Raw genomic sequence first — 18,254 nt, 5'->3', positions numbered from 1 at the left:
TTCATGTCTAGAATGAACCTTTTCCTGGGCCCTGCTTAATGTAAAATGCATAAAAATAAATTATTTAGTGTCGCTGCAGTAGTGTGTAGCTTTTTATGTAATGAATAGGTGCTTAACTCTACATGGATTTTCTCTATGGGCAGTTTATCATCTGTTTACCTTGCGGAAAGAAATGAAGATTAAATGAGAACAGGAGGGCTTGTTGATATCCTAAAATACCCTTTCAGGGTAATGAACTCCAATAAAGTCAAAGTTTTGTTTCTGATTTTCATCAAATCAAACTGCATCCAACAAAAACCGAAATGGGTGGGAAATAATATATAGCATAAAAATTGTAGAATACATGAAGGTCCCAGGCATGGTCAATAAAGTTAAGATAGAATACATGTGAGAAAGAAAACACTGACATTTTTGGTACAGGGGTGTTTGTATAAATACATCCTGAACATTAAGGTTTGGGGAATGTTAGCCTATATGATAATAACATCCTATGAAACTAAATACTATTAGGTTAAAATGTTTGTATGGTATAATAATAAAATTTTATTTTTATACCTTGCCTCCATCTCCCCAAAGGGACTCGGGGCAGCTTACAAAGGGACAGGCTCGAAAAAAAACTGTCCCCAGAGATTTATCCCACTGAGGAGGAAGAGCAAAACATGTATGCCCATGTGTGTGCGTGCATCCTGGACAAAGTGGGTGCATAGGAAATGTTTTGTGAATTTCTTTTTTGGCTGAAATGACGTGTATCATCTTTTCATTTCAAAGAAGTTAGTACCCTGCTCAAAAGCCCTTGTGATTTAAAGTCTGCGGCAGTGTGAGAGGGCTCCACTATTCCGTTTTATTTTTGTTTTCTTTATTTTAGAGCAGAGCTTAGAAACCTTTGGCATTCCAGATGTTTTTGCTTACAATTCCCACAATCTCTTATAAATTGCCGTGATGGATGGAAGTTGTTGATTAAGGTGGGCAACTATGTAAAACTAGAGGATCCTCCGGGAGACATTTCTTCACCACACCTGCTTCCAAAAATATATATATTATTACTCCTTGGAGATATTTTCATTATAGTTTTTGCCTTTTCTGAGCCATTTTAGGTCCAAGGAGACCACAAAGGCTACATGTGGCTGGTTGGCTGAACTTTGCCAATCTCAGCTGTAGATCAAAACATTTGGCAGGTAGCATTTTCTCTATCTCTGTTAAGGATTTTAAAACAAATATTTCAAAAGTTTTTAAAGTTCACCATCCTTGTGTAGAAATTTATCAACCTATCAAAATGGCATTAAAACATTACTTACTTACGCATTTCCTCGTCCGAATATGATGGCCTTCCAAGTTCTTGGAAGACACCTGTGCATGAGTTTTTTTAATGTGTGAAGTTTGGTGCACAGCTGATCAATGCACAGTCTTGACAGAGTGAGGGCCCCAACCAGTGGTTGGTTAACACAACGACAGTGGCTTCTTAATCTGTTGCAGCCTTCTTTTGCCTTCACAGCCATTGTAACATGTACCATGTTATCTTCCACCTGATCCGTTGTGGAGGTCTTTGGATTGTAGTCATTCCGGAACCTCCCCTGCAGGCCTGGGAGTGCATGACACCGGTGGTTACGCCCGCAGGTTCATTGGAACACGCAAGCCCCCTTACCACGACAAGGTGGCAACTCACTGACAAAATAGTTTTAAAATTATTATAAAAACAACCGGCATAATAAAAACAAACACAAAGAGACAAAACTTTCCCCTGATATTTAAATAAAATCAAGATTGGTGGGCCTCCTCATACAGAACAGTTTACAGTAATTTAGGCCCTTGTTCTGGTATAGGTTGATTATTCTTTATCCAAAAATGCTTGGGATCAGAAGTGTTGTGTATTTCATTTCTTTTCTAATTTTGCAATTCTTGTGTATACACAACAACATCTTGTAGAGATGGGACCCAAGACCAAACACAAAATTCATTTTATGTTTCCTCCATACCTTTTAGATATAGTCTTAAGATAATTTTGAATACAATATTTTTATTAATTTTGTGCATGAAACAAAGTTTATGTATACTGAATCATCGCAAAACAAAAGTATCACAATTTCAGCCACCCATTTGGGAAATTTTGATTTTGGAATTTCTGGATTTTGGAATTCAAGATAAGGGATATTCAACCTGTCATAACCAGTTAAACCTCACCTAGTACAAATAGGAGTGACATGAGCAGAGGTATTTCCTGCACTGGAAAGACAGATGTCTTTGCGAAATTCACAAATAGATCATTGTAATAAATGGCCTTCCATGTTAGGTCAGATGGCTTTTAAATCAAATTTATGGTCTAAACAGTCATGATTTGAAAATAATAAATCTTACCTATTATACAAAAAATGAAATCCACAAAACAGTGATGCAGTACTATATTGGGCTAACTAAAATGCACAAAATACATCATGCCAGCTTTCAAAGCTCCCTTGGCTTCTTCATCAGGCAAAGATGTTAAAAATCATACAGGCAATGAAAAGTGATGCTGTTAAAGCCACAAGCCTACATTTTGCCTCTAATGTTACTTCTTTTCTCAGTTGAGATGGCCTCAATAGATCTTGATTCAGGCAGAGGCCACTCTCCTTATCACTATTTTTTGTATTTTGTATTTTGCTGTATTTTGCTTTGTGACCAACAACAACAAAACTTTATTTATATCCCCCCTCCCCCATCTCCCCGTGGGGACCTAGGGCAGCTCAGAGACATAAAAAGGCAAATAGTCAATGCCTTGTACAATTATAAATAAGTAATACAATTTAAATAGAATATTTTAATAGTATGAAACAAATTGTTATAAAAGCAATAAAAGCAATAGTAAACATCCTATAAAAACATTTAAACATTAGTAAAGGGGAAATTTAAAAGCTGTTTTCATAAACCATTCCATATTTCATAGGCCATGTATTCAATTATTAATTTCACCATATGCTTTGAACACAGGAAGATTTTCAGTTGTTTCCTTAAAGAGAGTAGTGATGGGGCCGTTTTGAAGACATTCAAGAGAGAGTTCCAGAGGTGGGGGGCAATTGCAGAAAAGGCCTTCTCTCTCGTTTCCCACAGGGACAGGGGTGGGATCGAGAGGAGGGTCTCTCCTGATGATCACAGTGTCTGGGCAGGTTCATATGACGAAGGTGGTTGGTTAGGTAGTCTGGACCCAAATCATTTGGGGCTTTAAAGCACTGGTTCTCAACCTGTGTGTCCCCAGATGTTTTGGCCTTTAACTTCCAGAAATTTTAACAGCTGGTAAACTGGCTGGGATTTCTGGGAGTTGTAGGCCAAAACAACTGGGGACCCTCTGGTTGAGAACCAGTGCTTTAAAAGTAACGACTAACATTGGGAGCCAGTGGAGCTGCCGCTGACCTTTGTATCAGTTGAAGCTTCTGAGTGGTCTTTAGAGGCAGCCACATGTAGAGCCCGTTGCAGTAATCCAGTCAGTTTGTAACTAAGGTATGTACTACCATGGCCAGATCTGACATCTCATGGTGGCTACCCTTGAATATTTTACCCATTCTGTCATCCTAAAGCTTGAACGCAAAACATTATTCCTTGTTCAAGCAAAGCAAGCTCTTCTCAAAATACTTGTAGTTGCTAGTGCTTAATTGTATTGGAATGTAGATGCATGTTTGGATCTGTACATAAAATAATATATTCTGTACATATACATCCAGTTAAAATAAATGCACTGGGAATGAGTATGATTTATTTTTGAATTTGCATTTGTGGGCATAGATTGGTATTTAGATTGGCTCATGAGAGGAAATGTTAGTTATTTGTGCTATTCCCTTACTTTAAATTGGATGTGCATTTGGAGGAATATCAGTATGCTGGTGCAAGTGGTCCTGCATTGGGTTGAATATTTAATAGATGATTGAATGCAAATTTCAATCTGTTTCTGTTATGTTAAGCTGTTTCAAAGTAATTCATTTTAAAGTAATGTATTATATACATACAAAAAACCCGAACAGGAGGAAAACAACCGGTTTTCTTGATTCTTTGCCTGGATGCGATCCTTAGTTACTTTTCTGGTTTCTTTTGGCAAGTATTTACAAGTCTGGTTGGGCTGGTTAGACCCATCCATGTTTGAAGGAGGAGGCTTGCAAGTTATAATCATGTTAGAAACAGTGATAAGATATATTGTGTGCTTAAGGCACATCTAAACTTTTTCTCATACAACCAGTCTTCCAGTCCATGTGATGTGGGATTTCGTTGCTTTGCTTTCACTTCTTGCTTGTTAGACTAATCTGAGCAGTAGAATCTACTTGGCCAGCTTTCCTGTTTTGAACACAAGAATGCTGCGGACAAAAGAGTTATCTGCCTTGCAGTGCCAGATGAGGAACACTCAATCACCCTGTGCCCTCAAAATACATCTGCAGGGGATTCTTCACTGCTATATTTGGCTACGATTCGTCTGTTGCTCTTTTTAAGGTTCCAGCAAATGTGACACTATTGTGCTTGTTTTCTTTTAATAGACAAGCTCAACAAAAGTATTACCTGGTTGAGCTGTCTGGGCTCACTCATTCTGGCTTTCCTCCATTTGTTTTCTCTTTCTCAAGATGACTGTTTCTGGGTTCACAGGAATTGTTGCTGTATTTGTGCCAGCGATCGTGCTCCTGAAAACCAAATGGCACACTTCCTTCTACTGCTATAGGATTCTTGCTTTTCGTGCAAAAGAGATTTGTTCAATAGTTGCTGAAAGAGGCAGAAACAGTCCCAAACAAGCGTGTTTTCTTTTTAAAATAAAAAGGGAACACAGCAAGATATGAAACTCTTATTTTCTTTTGGATTTTTTTTTACTTCAGAAATTCACTGACAAACCCCAGAAATTGCATTTTAAAAATTTAGCAAGACACTTTGGAGACATAGTGAAAAATCAGTATTTCCCTTTTTCTAGGACATCTATGAGGGCACCCTGGTGGCACAGTAGATTAAACCGCTGAGCTGCTGAACTTGCTGACCAAAAGTGGGATGAGCTCTCGCTGTTAGGCCCAGCATCTGCCAACCTAGCAGTTCAAAAACATGCAAATGTGAGTAGATCAATAGGTACCACTTTGGTGGGAAGGTAACGGTGCTCCATGCATTCATGCCGGCCACATGACCTTGGAGTTGTCTACGGACAATGCCGGCTCTTCAACTTAGAAATGGAGATGAGCACCATCCCCTAGAATCGGACACGACTGGACTTAATACCAGGGGAAAACTTTACCCTTACTTTAGGGCATCTATATAACTTTCATCCCGGTAGATTAAAAAAACAACAAAACTTGTCTTCAGTGATTTAATCTGAAGTGTCTTCTGATTCCAGTGAGATTTCCAGAGTATTATGGGGTACAGAACTGCCTTGTGTACAATGGAGTGCTTGCTGGTGCAGAACCAAGGGTATGTCACTGTTTCCAAACAACCAGTCAAAAACGCTTGCTCACTTGAGATGGAAGCTTTGATTTGAGTAGCTGTCAAGGCTCTTTGTTTGTGAAAATTATAACGAACACAGATGTAATAGCACTTTTTTTTTTTGTTCTGGCTGTTTTTGCTTCCAAAACCCACAACAGTGTATGACAGGTGGCTGAAACTCAGATATAGTGTTTACAAATTTTCAGATGCAACGCCACGAAATATCCACCTTTTAAGATCTATGTCCTTTTGGATTCTGTAAGCAAACATTACTCTGGGAACTTGAAATGTTCCATTTGCTGAATGGAGATTAAATAATTTTTAAAAATCAAATATTTAGCATGATCTCAAGATCATTACTACAGTATCTTTGTGGCTGCCCTTATATCCAATATGGGTTAGGAAGTTGGAATCGAAAAACATAAGTGGTCTTTGAGATAAAGCCTAACAGGGCCAATAAGACGTAGAAATGTGTCCCATTGAATTATAGTTCTTCAGGAGGCCCCGATAGTGCAATAGGTTAAATCCTTGTGCCAGCAGGATTGCTGACCAGAAGGTTGGTGGTTTGAATCTGGGGAGTGGGGTGAGCTTCTGTCTGTCACCTCCATCTTCTCATATGGGGACATGAGAGAAACCTCCGACAGGATAGTAAAACATCCAGGTGTCCCCTGGGCAACGCCTTTGCAGATGGCCAATTCTCTCACACCAGAAGCGACTTGGTTTCTCAAGTTGCTTTTGACACACACCCACACACACACAGACAAAATGATGCTTCAAAATGCATTCTCTTGCCTTCAACTTTGCCAAAGCAATTGGTGATCTTCTGATAGTTCCAGTGTGAGATCATGTTGGGTCTCTCATTTAGCCTCACACACCTTTGCCTTTAGTGGGGAGTTAAGGGCAACCAATATACAGTCAGGAATACTTCTGTATCATAGTTGATTGTTCCATTTTTTATGGACTTCCGTTGCAGAAACCCCAACTGACATGGTCAGTAGTTTGAGACTGTGGGAGCCAAAGTCCAAAACACTTAAGTGCCAAAGATTTCCCACTCTTGCTGTAAAGCTTGATCTGGCAAAAAGCAGCAGCAGGAGCAGTAACAACAACGGAAACCCACCCAGTCCGTGGGAGGAAGTTTGTTTCAGTCTGGTTACATTCCGGAGAAAGATGAGGCAGCCTGAATCGATGTGAGACAAATTCCACTGGTCCCTTCCCACCCCTAGTTTGCAGAAGATAAGTTTGCAGAACCAAGCCAAACAAACAAACAAGACGATGCAGCTTCATGGCATTCCTCTCTTTTTCTCCTTCCCTATTGATTATGTGCTGTGGAAGTAATCAGAGGATAGTTCCTTGCAAAGTGCTGTCGAAGTGTAACTAATGCCCGAGGGTTAAAGTGTATGAGCTGTTAAGATCCATCATTAAAAGTAGCTGCAGGGCTCTCCAAATTGGATTGGAACGAAAGTGCTGTGCTCCCTGGGCTATTTTTTTGATCTTGGCTCTTCCCACTCATATTGCTGTTTGTCTTGTGGAAAAAGCCTGTGTGCTTATATGTTTATCCTAATGAGATGTGTAATAGCTAGGACAGATGTGGGTTTTAAATGAAAATGGGGGGATATCATGGGAGAAAGGGCTGCATCTTTTCTCCATTTCAGTGGTTCCAGTCCAGAATTCCTCTGATGGCTTTTAAAAGAGTCTAGACAACAGTCATGAATTTGCTATATCTCAACTAGTATGACTTTCAGCTGGTGTGTATATGCATTCAATCCAACCCCAATAAGTGGTACTTTCTGAAGTACTTGTTTACCTAATACTGTTTTTTTTAAAAAAGTAAAAAACTAAATTTTTAACAGCACAGCTTACGTTATCCTACCACATAAATCTGCTAAGTAGCATGTGGTTGTGTGGTGTAGTTGGTACTTGCTCTATATTAATAACAAATGTGTAGAGAAACAATCCTGGGTCTTGATAATGTTTTCTAAAAGCATAGTACAGTGTTCTCTCACTTATCGCGGGGGTTACGTTCCAGGACCACCCGCAATAAGTGAAAAACCGCGAAGAGGGATGCCCCCTCCTCGACCTCTTTAATAATAATAATGATAATAATAATAATAATAATAATAACTTTATTTATACCCCGCTACCATCTCCCCAAGGGGACTCGGGGTGGCTTACATGAGGCCAAGCCCAGCAATACAGTAAAACTATATAACACAAGAACACAACAGCAAATAAAGAAAAAATAAAATACAGAAATTAATATAAATAACAAATCAGACAATATAAAATCAGAACATTAGAACACAGAAATTGGTCACAGTGGGCAGGGCCAATTACAAAAGATTAAAATTTTAATATACTGGGTAAGAGAGCAATACAATGTAACAAGGACAGGGGATAAAATAGGGTTTAATTGCACTGACAGGTCAAGTAAAGTGCACCCAAGGGCATTTTTGTAGGGTTTAGCCAAGGAGTATTATTCATTCAATCATTGAAGGCACACTGGGACTGCTGAGTTTTCAGGCTCCTCCTAAAGACTGCCAGGGTGGGGGCTTGCCTAATATCTTTGGAGAGCGAATTCCAGAGCCAAGGGGCCACCACAGAGAAGGCCCTCTCCCTCGTCTTTACCTTCCTCTTCCTCCTCGTCGCTGCCTGGGCTTCTTGCTGCCACTTGGGCCTTACAATTGAGGAGGCAGCGGAGGTGTCGCGGGGCCCCAGCAGTGGCAATGAGGAGGAAGAGGAAGGTAAAGAGGGTGAGGAGGGAAGAAAAGCTACCCCCTCACCCTCTTTTCTTTCCTCTTCCTCGTCGCTGCCGGGACCTCTTGCTACGGAGGCGGCGCGGGGCCCAAATGGATGCAAGAGCCCCAGGCGGCGATGAGGAGGAGGAAGAAGAAAGTAAGGAGGGCAAGGGGGTGGCTCTTCTTCCGTCCTCGGTAAAGTGTTCCCTCGCTATGTTATATATGTGTGTGTGTGTGTACACATATTTTAAAAACCGCAAAACAGCGGGTCCACAGTAAGTGATCTGCAAAGTAGGAAGGGAATACTGTACTTGGCTTTTGGTAAATGTTGAACTTTTTTTTTTGGTCAACATTGTATAAGAACATGGACATTGCTGCTTCAGGTTGGCCTTGGATTCTGTTGAGGTGTTTACATCTCTCCACTCCTGAACTGCAGCAGTGGTGGGAAAGGAGTCCCGGACATCTGGTTGTCCTGAACCTGCAGAAAGGTTGATGTAGGGCCCTACTAGACAGGGCATATATCCCAGGATCTGATCCCAGGTTTTCTGTTTATCCCAGATTATCTGGCAGTGCGGGTTTATATAATCCAGTTTAAAGCAGAAAACCTGGGATCAGATCCTGGAATATAGCACCAGGGATAGTCCAGGGATTCATCTAGTCACTAAATTGAAAATGGGATAATAATGAATATAAGTGGAAAAAATATTTGTTGTGAAAGGAAGTTATTAGGAGAATGTCATGTTAATAACTCAATAAATAAATAAATAATAGAGGTGAAGATTACATACTGTGATACTACTGTCCAGAACTGCATATAGTACTTCTGCTTCTTTATTACAGACTTAATCCTGTAATGATTTGTTTCACACCTTAAGTGAACACATGAGGTGTTTATATGAGAATGATACACTTATAACAGAGATGTGTTGAGAGACCCAGAATTGGCGAATGGTAAGTCTACATTTCTTAGCACTAAAATTATGTTTCATGGATGCTTCAGTGTTGAGTTGGGTCAGGATGGCTGCATATGGTATTAGTAGATATGAAAAATGAAACAAATCTGAAAATTTTAAATTAGCCATGACAGTTAAAATTGCCTTTTTGAAGTTATATTTAGCATGTGTGATACATCGTTCGAAAGTTTGTTTTTACACAGTGGTTGTTTTAGATGAATGCATATCTTCCAGGAGAGAAGCTGAAAATGGTTTCTTACTTAACAAGTACCCATATAGAGGTGTAGTTGTGTGGGATTGTATTACTTCTGTTTACTAGAGGTAGTGTGTTGGGATTATCTTTGATTTTAGGATAGTTGTGAAATACTGCATGGCATAGGTTTCTGCCCTACATAAGCCTTAAAATGTGTGTGTGTGTTGGGGGTGAGGAACTGCTAAAGAAAGCTTAGTTTAAATGTGTAGATTAGTGGAGACCCAAATGCCAGCTGTGAAGAGCCTTTAATTGCTAAAAATCTGAAGACTTGCTGGTTTTGATTAGTATGAATTACTCCAGCTTTAAAAAGTTTGCTTTGAATTAAATAAAACCTCCCATCAAATCTGGTTTTTGCTTTCTGCCTTTGGCTAAATAAAAACGTAAGTCCTTTGAAACAAAATGGCTGGAGAACATCAAAGTTATCAGATGGTGCAAGTTGAACTTTTCATGGTGGATCAACTTTTCCCCCCTTCCTCTTTCAGTTCAGCTTCATAAGATAAGTATGAATGTGAAAGGGGAGTACTCTCTCAGAAATAGTTGAGGGTAGCTTTGATGTTTCTGAAAAGCGTCTTGAACAAAATGCAAAGAGGTTATTTCCTTCGAGTGCAGAGACATTTTTGACAAGACATTTGGCATGATCTGGTGTATCCCAAAGATCAAAACAAGGTCCCTTCTTCTATCCTGACCCCTAATTGTTTTTTACAGTATGAAGTTATGCCATGAACACAAAATGGAGCATGTGTGGGTTTCAATTTGCTACTCAGTTTAATTTACTAGCCGGTTTCCTAATTTTTTTTAAATTTATTTCATTTTTACCCCGCCTTTCTCCCCACAAAGGGGACTCAGGGCAGCCTGTTCCTAGCTGTTACTTCAACTATAGGGTTCAGATTCTTGGCATTCCTTGCTCTAATGTTCCAGTGAAGACATGCAGAGATGAAGGCAAGAAAATAGATCTTTATTCACCAGTGGCCAAAGCAGATGTCAGGGGACAAGGTGATCCTAGATCTGACGTGTCCTAGCGCTCCCGGTAGAGACATTTTATAAGAGTTTACAGGCATTGAAAGTTATGAAAAACAGTTATGCGAGCTGCGGTGACTGGACCCGCTGCTGATTGGCTGAAAGTTTAAAAGTCCATTCACTTCGACCACTGATTGGCGGAGAGGCCTGGCAGGAATTTCAACGAACTGTCATTGGTTGAACTTGAAGCCGTTTGTCGTCTAGTGTGTCTATCTAATCTGGAAGAGGGAAGATTGGGAAAAGATTGCAGGTTGTGCCATGGGCACAGTGGGTGTTGATAGGTTTATCCATGGGGATATGGATTCCATGGTGGCATCTGATTAGGGACAATGGGTGCTAAGATCTCTTGAAGGGTCCCAGCGACTGAGATAAAAGGGTACATGGGTGGGTTGATGAAGTTAAGGGTGCTGCTGGGCATGGATCTATTGTGACACAGGGAGACTGGCTGGTGACCGATCCCTGTTTATTGCAAGGAGTGCAAGTGCTTGGGTAGTGCTTGTGCATACTGTGTGAAAGAATAAGGTGGAACCTGGGAAGAATGGCCCTATTTTATTGCCTTGAATTTCAAAGCGGCAGACAGGGGACTATTCCAGGTCATCCATCTGGACCTCAATTTTCAATAAAATACTCTGACCTACCTTTCGTGTTTGACTTCGCCCAGACATGTAGACATGGCACAGGTAGGGCTTCTACATCCAGCTGCAAATGAGAGAAGGCATAATTTTACTTATTCTGTGCGGTAGGCTGAATTGGCCCATAATGAACTCTCCAAACCAGCACACAGGTGTTTCCAATTTGGAGCAAAAGCTTTATATTTGAGATGATGAATATAGCTTGAAGAACAGGTTCCAGCACTTTCAGATTTGTAGGCAAACATGTACTCTGACTATTGGCCTCTTCCTGTAATTTCTCACGTGGCTTTTTATATATTTAAAAAAAGCATAATGGCAAATGTTATATAAACCTCCCTCTCTTACTGCTTCTGAAAAATTGAGCAGATTTTTGTTTTCCTATTTTTGGAAACGTTTGACAGGCCAAAGATAATGGTATGCACGTTACGTATAAAAGGTATGAAGGGAGGAAAAACCCTGGAATATTTCACTTATTTGGTACAGATCTCCTTGGGAAGGGTAGGCTTTTGAGAATAAAGGTACTAGTGCTGCCTGAAATTGGAAGAAAAATCTACTGACCTCAAGGCTTGCTTCTGAGTGGGCAATCTGTGATAGCTAATGAAAATACTGCCTTCTCCCCAATAATTCTGTTCCAGACAAACTTAGTACCATTATGAATTATATAAACAACTGATAAGTAAATGTGCAAAACTTCCATGGCCTCCACCCACTCAATTTCCCAAAATCACACGGGATCTCTGTGAATTTAAGACTTTCTTCCATGTCAGCACTGCCCTGTGTTTGGGTGCCAACTTTGTCTTTGGAAGTAAAATGTTCTTCATGATGAACCCTGTGCATCAAGCACATGCACCTCTGCACTCATCGCTGTCACTCTTGTGTGCCTTCAAGTTGTTTCTGACTCATGGCAACCCTAAGGTGAACCCATTATAAGATGTTTTTGGCAAGATTTGCCTTTTCCTTCCTCTTCGGCAGAGAGAGAGAGTGACTTGCCCAAGGTCAAGTGGCAGTTTAAACCCAGTTCTACAGAGTCATAGGCCAGCACTCATGCGATTATACCCATTGGCTCTCTGTATCTCTGCAGCCACTGTGACCTTCATTCCATATGTTCTGCAGCTTAGTTTTAGGAAGAGGTTCGATCTTCCCTATTTTCATGCACATCTTTCACTTCACCTGCTTCTACTAGACTACCACAGTTGTAGCATTGTGAGAGCACTTCTGAGTTTTTCTCTGATGGACTTACGCGTTTATTGATTTTTCTCCATCTGTTATCTCCATGCTCTGACTATGCTAGTGTTTTCAGATTTTCTTTGAGGTGGAGACTCTGACAGGCTGTTCTGCCTTTGTGGTCTATAACCTTTAAGACAGCCAAAGCTACATACCTTACCAAGAGTATAATGAAAACAAATGGGAGGGCAAGATTGGTATTTATCATCATAGGGTTGGAAGAGACCACAAGGCCCATTTAGTTCAATCCCCTGACATACACAACTAAAACACCACTCAAATATAACCATCCAACCTCTCTTTAAAGTACCCCAAAGACAGATAGATACACTTAAGATGCACTAATTTTACCAGCAATTTTAGATATTTAAACTTCTATTTTCTCAGCATTATCAAAAATTAATGTGTACAACAAAATAAGTATGATTTAATGTTCTTCAGTAAACCAGGTGGTTAATACATGTACTGATTTGTCACAGATGTGTTTTTCAGTTAATTGCAATTTTGCAATTTTCCATTTGGCCTTCTAAATCCTTTAGGACAGTGGTTCCCAACCTTTTTTTTTTTAAACCAGGGACCACTTTGTCCAGTGACCACTCTCCAACATTAGTACCAGTAGGGCTACAAATCGGGTTTTGGTCAACTTTAGATTCGGTTTGGTTATTTGGGGTGTTGATTCAAAAAACTGTATTGGATAGACCACGTCAGCTCTAGTTTCTTTTTTTTTTTTATTAAGGTTTTAAAATATTGTGTATTACAAGGAAAGAGTGAGAACAATATATAGACAGCAAAGAATTGAGAAAGATAGAGCAGAGAGAGAAAAAAAAATAAAAAATAAAATAAAAAAAATGAAAAAAAAATGAAAAAAAATTAAGAAAATTGAAAAATAAAAAAAATGAAAAATAAAAAAAAAAGAAAAAAGAAAAAAAATAGATAAAAATTTGACTTCCATTCTGGGCGTTGTTGCTTTCCAACCATCTTTCCATTTTCTTCCTCAGTTGTCTTCTTTCTTCGTCTCTTCTATATACTTTTCCAAGAGAGACCAGTCTGTCTCTCGAATTGGGTTTCCTGAATTCTTCCTTAGCAAAAAAGTTAATCTGTCCATGTCTTTTATTTCTAAGATTTTTGTTAGCCAACTTTCCGTATCTGGGGTTTCCCCCATTTTCCAATGTTTTGCATATATAATCCTCGCCGCAGTCGATAAATATGTCAATAATATATCCTTATTTTGGTCTAAATTAATGGCCGAATCCATAATATTCAATAAATAGTATTCGGGCTTTTTAAAATATGAAATCCCTAAAATTCTCTGAGATTCCCTGTGTATTTTATTCCAATACTCTTGTGCCTTTCTGCAGGACCACCACATATGGTAATAACTGCCTTCCTCCTCCTGACATTTCCAACACTTATTCTCTGTATTCTTATACATTATACTTATTTTTTTGGGTGTAATATGCCACCTATGGACCATCTTCCATAGGTTTTCTTTCAAATTTGTAGCATATGTATATTTACTTCTTTTGTTCCATAATGTATCCCATTCCTTTAAATGGATTGGCCTTCTCACATTTTGAGCCCATCTGACCATACAATTTTTAACCGTTTCTGTTTCCGTAGCCCAATCAAGTAATTTACTATATATCTTGGATATTAGTTTTTTCTCTACATTTAATAATTTCTCCCATATATCATCCTCTAGACAAAAGCCTATTTTCTTGTCTTGTTTATAATAGCTACATAATTGCATATAATGTAGCCATGATACATTTCCAAACTCTTTGTTTAAATCCTCATGTGATTTTAACTGTTCAGTATTTTTAATCAGCAAGTCTTTATACCTTGGCCACTTTTGCCATCCTAACAGCCGTCTTTGGTTTGCCTCAATGGGTGACACCCAGAGAGGGGTTTTAGAATAAAATTTTTTTCTATATTTTAACCAGGTTCTAAGTAGCACCGATCTTACGAAATGATTGCCAAACCCTTTTTCTTTCTTTTCTTGGTCATACCAAATATAGGCATGCCAGCCTTTCCTCAGCTCCCAGCCTTCCAAGGATAGTAGTTTCTCATCCGCAAGTTTCATCCACTCCATTATCCATGCTAACGCATTTGCCTCGTGATATAACTTTAAATCAGGGAAGGCTAAGCCTCCCCTGTTTTTCTTATCTATTAGAACAGTATATTTTACCCTTGGTCTCTTATTGCCCCAAGTAAACTTCATTAACTCTTTGTTCCATTTTCTGAATGTTTCAGCATTTCTTATAACAGGGATATTCTGAAATAGAAATGTCAGTTTAGGAAGAATATTCATCTTTATCAAAGCCACACGTCCTAGGAGAGAAAGATTTAAATGCTTCCATCTGTCCAAATCATTTTTTATCTCTTTCCAGAGAAGTTCATAATTATTTTTAAGCAGCGAGTTGTTTTTTGCTGCTATCCAAATTCCCAAATACTTGAGTTTTTTTGTTATATTTAGGCCTGTCCGGCTCCGAATAGATTCTTGTTTCTTTTTATCTACATTCTTTGTTAAGATCATCGTTTTGTTTTTATTCATTTTGAAGCTCGCTAATTTTCCAAATTCAGAGATTTTATTTATCCATGCTTCTAAGTGCTCCACTGGGTCCTCAATAATCCCTATCACGTCATCGGCATATGCCCTAATTTTAAATTCGTACTTTCCTAATTTTGCGCCTCTAATTTCTTTGTCTTCCTTTATCCCTTTTATCAGAATTTCCAACGACATAATAAAGATTAAGGGAGAGAGGGGGCATCCCTGTCGAGTCCCCTTATATATTGAAAATTCTTCACCCGTGTTGCCATTAACCAAGATTTTAGCTCTCGGAGAGTCATAAATCGAATTTATAGCATTAACAAAGTTGAAACCCATGTCCAATTCTTGAATTAAGGTTTTAAAAAAGTCCCAATTGAGATTATCGAAAGCTTTTTCGGCATCCACTGCCAAAAAAGCTACCTCTTTTTGATGGTTTAATTCATAATGTTCAATTAGGTCCAAAACTGTTCTAATATTATTTCTCATATTTCGATTTGGTAGGAATCCCACCTGTTCTTCTCCAATCCAGTCTTTCAGAAATTCTTTTAGCCGAGAAGCTAGTATATTTGTAAAGATCTTGTAGTCCGTGTTTAAAAGGGATATCGGTCTATAATTTCTAATTTCTGTCGGGTCCGACCCTTCTTTATGTATCAAAGTTATCTCCGCTAGTTTCCAAGAGTCTGGTATTATTTGCAATTGTAATGCATCATTCATAATTTTTTGCAATAATGGACTCAGTTCTTGTTTAAAAGTCTTATAAAGGCCGGCTGTGTACCCATCCGGACCAGGAGCTTTACTGGGGTCCATTCTGCTTATTGCTTTGTCTATTTTTTCTATTGTAATTTCCCTGTTTAATTTCTCTCTTTGTTCTTCATTTATTTTTTCTAGTCCCATTTTACTTATATATGTTACTATTTCATCTTTTGATATATTGTCTTTTTTATAAAGATGTTTGTAAAAGTTCTGGAATTCCTCTAGAATATCTTTATTTTTAATAATCGTCTTGTCTCCTACTTTAAGTTTTGTTATTTGAAGTTTTTGTTTCTTTTTTTGTACTTGTCTGGCTAATAGACTCCCCGGTTTGTTAGCATTTTCAAAATATGACTGTTTTAAAAATTTGATTTGTTTTGCTTGACGTTCTAATTCCAGGTGGTGTTTCCTTTGTTTAAGTTCCGATAGTGATTTAATTAAAGATGTTTTTTGGGGGTTTAATTTCAGGTCTTTTTCCTTAATGATTATTTGTTTTTCTATCTCCTTTATTTCTTGGTTTTTTATCCTATTTATCTTTGCGTTGTGCTGTATTAAATGCCCCCTGAGGACTGCTTTCAAGGCGTCCCATACAATTTGAGGTTTGGTCTCTTCTATTTGATTTATGTTCAGATAATCTTTTACTATTTCTTTATATTTTTTTATGTCTTGCTCCTTTTTTATTAAGTTTTCATTGAGTCTCCATTTTCTGATTCTTATTTCTTTATTAATAGTCATTACTATTGGACAATGATCCGATATGTCTCTTGGTAATATAGATATGTCGTCAATTCGTGTAAAAAGGGTTTTGGAGGACCAAACCATGTCGATCCTCGACCAGGTATTGTGTCTGTTTGAATAGAAACTAAAGTCCTTTTTCCCTTCATTTTTCACTCTCCATACATCCAGTAACTCCATTTCGTTTTTTAGTTGAATTAAATTTTGTGGTAAGGTCGTGTGTCCATCCTTTGATTTTCTCTTTTTCTGTTTCTTAGATTTGTCTTCTTCACTATTTAAAACCCCATTGAAATCACCTGCCATTATCAGTTCATCAAATTCAGTATTCAATAGTTTTTCTTTTAGTGTTTTAACAAATGCTCTTTTTGGGCCGTTCGGGGCATAAACGTTGCATATAAGTATTTTTAACTCCCCTGAAAAAATCGTAACCCCCAATATTCTACCTTCTTGGTCTCTAAATTCCAATCTTGAGTCTAATGTATCTTTAACATATGTTGCTACCCCTCTTTTTTTCTTCTCCAATGATGAGCAATACAGTTTTCCTAATTTCTTGTTTACTAAGTGTGGTATATGCCTATGGGATATGTGCGTTTCTTGTAAGGTAATGATGTCATACTTTTCTCTAATTAGTTTAGTAAATAATTTCTTGCGTTTTTGTGGGGAGTTAAGACCATTCACATTATTATTATAGCATTTTATTTGTTGATTATTCATTATCATCCGTTGTGGCTTTATCTAACTCACTTCCTGTGTCGTCTTTATCCTCGTCCACATTGCTTAGCGATGAAGCTCCTTGTTCCGGGGTTTCGCTTCGGTCTTCCATTTCTAATGATTCTGGCCTTGGTCTTTTCTTCTGTTTCCCTCTCTTCGGGGAGGGACCCTTTTTATCTTTCATTAATTTGTCATAAAAGGCTTTGGCCTTATTTTCTGTAGTAATCCAATACTTCTCCTCCTTGTATGTAGTCATAATCCCTTCGTTGCGTTCCCAACGGAACCTGATCTGCCTTTTCTTCAATTCTTCTGTTAAAAAGTAATATTTTCGTCTTCTATTTATTACTGTTTGTGGGTATTCTCTCAACATCACGACTCTTGTTCCTCTAACCACGTCAGCTCTAGTTTCTGATACAAAACATGCCATCCAGTAGTTGCCATCTGCTCGCCCACAGAAAACCATATTTAATAATCTAGAGCTGGTATGGTAGTAGTAATCTTTCGTGGGTAGTCGGCTTCTCCCCTCCCAACATCCCCGTTGCCTTGGCACAATGAGAGGATTTTGTGTAACCAGTTGCTCTCTTTGTCGCTTGGTTTCAGAGCAATGGTGTAGTAATGGTAAGGCTGTGGGCCATATATTCGTTCTTGCAGACCACTGGTGGTTCACGGACCACAGGTTGGAAACCACTGCTTTAGGATATATGCTAAACCTAATATTCCCCCATCCTTCAACATGTATTGGGACTTGAAGATCAAGCTTATGCTTGTACTGTATGTAATTCTAATCACCTTGACTAATAACCTTGGTTTTATAGTCAAAGCTAAAGGACTAGAGCCAATTATTAGTTTTGGGTAGTTTAGACACATTGGTTATGACCGTTTTGTAACTTGGGTTCTAACTTCATGATCCAAGTGCTAGGCCTTTTGCTTGTCATTCACAACAATTGCAGCTTCTCAACTCAGTTGGTTGCATATTTCTAATTAACATACAGTGTTGTTAAACGTGAGACAGTACATTGTGTTCCTCTTTTTAAAAGATGGAAAAAATGAACATAAAGAAACATAGGGCTTCATTCTGCTCAACAGCTCTGTCATACACACCCACATGTCAGCTGGACTGTCATTTCTCCATCTGAGCTGTGAGAAATTTGCTTTGCAACCAGAGGCTGGTTTTTAATGCAGTCCCATACATATCCAATCAGAAGTATGTCCTGTTGAGTTTGGTGGAACTTATTCCGAGATATGTCCTACAAGACCATTGTGTCAAACCACTTACACATTAGA

The 18,254-nt window shown here is 38.6% G+C and overlaps 1 protein-coding gene across 4 annotated transcripts in view; it reads left to right on the top strand.

Annotated features, from left to right (window-relative positions):
• The window catches only part of TANC1 (tetratricopeptide repeat, ankyrin repeat and coiled-coil containing 1), a 184,389-nt gene that overhangs the window by 19,090 nt on the left and 147,045 nt on the right, over window positions 1-18,254 (top strand). Inside the window, exon 2 of one of the 4 annotated variants that reach the window (XM_067472248.1) lies at window positions 8,985-9,095. The exons of the other annotated variants lie outside the window; for them this stretch is intronic. The gene's annotated coding sequence lies outside the window, so the exon portion shown is untranslated. The remainder of the gene's footprint in view (window positions 1-8,984; window positions 9,096-18,254) is intronic. 4 annotated transcript variants of the gene reach the window in all.

The sequence above is a fragment of the Anolis sagrei genome, chromosome 1 (genome assembly GCF_037176765.1).
Source record: "Anolis sagrei isolate rAnoSag1 chromosome 1, rAnoSag1.mat, whole genome shotgun sequence".
In the NCBI taxonomy this organism is placed as follows: Eukaryota; Metazoa; Chordata; class Lepidosauria; order Squamata; family Dactyloidae; genus Anolis; species Anolis sagrei.
Note: the sequence above shows the minus strand (reverse complement) of the source record. Positions and strands in the feature narration are given on the sequence as shown.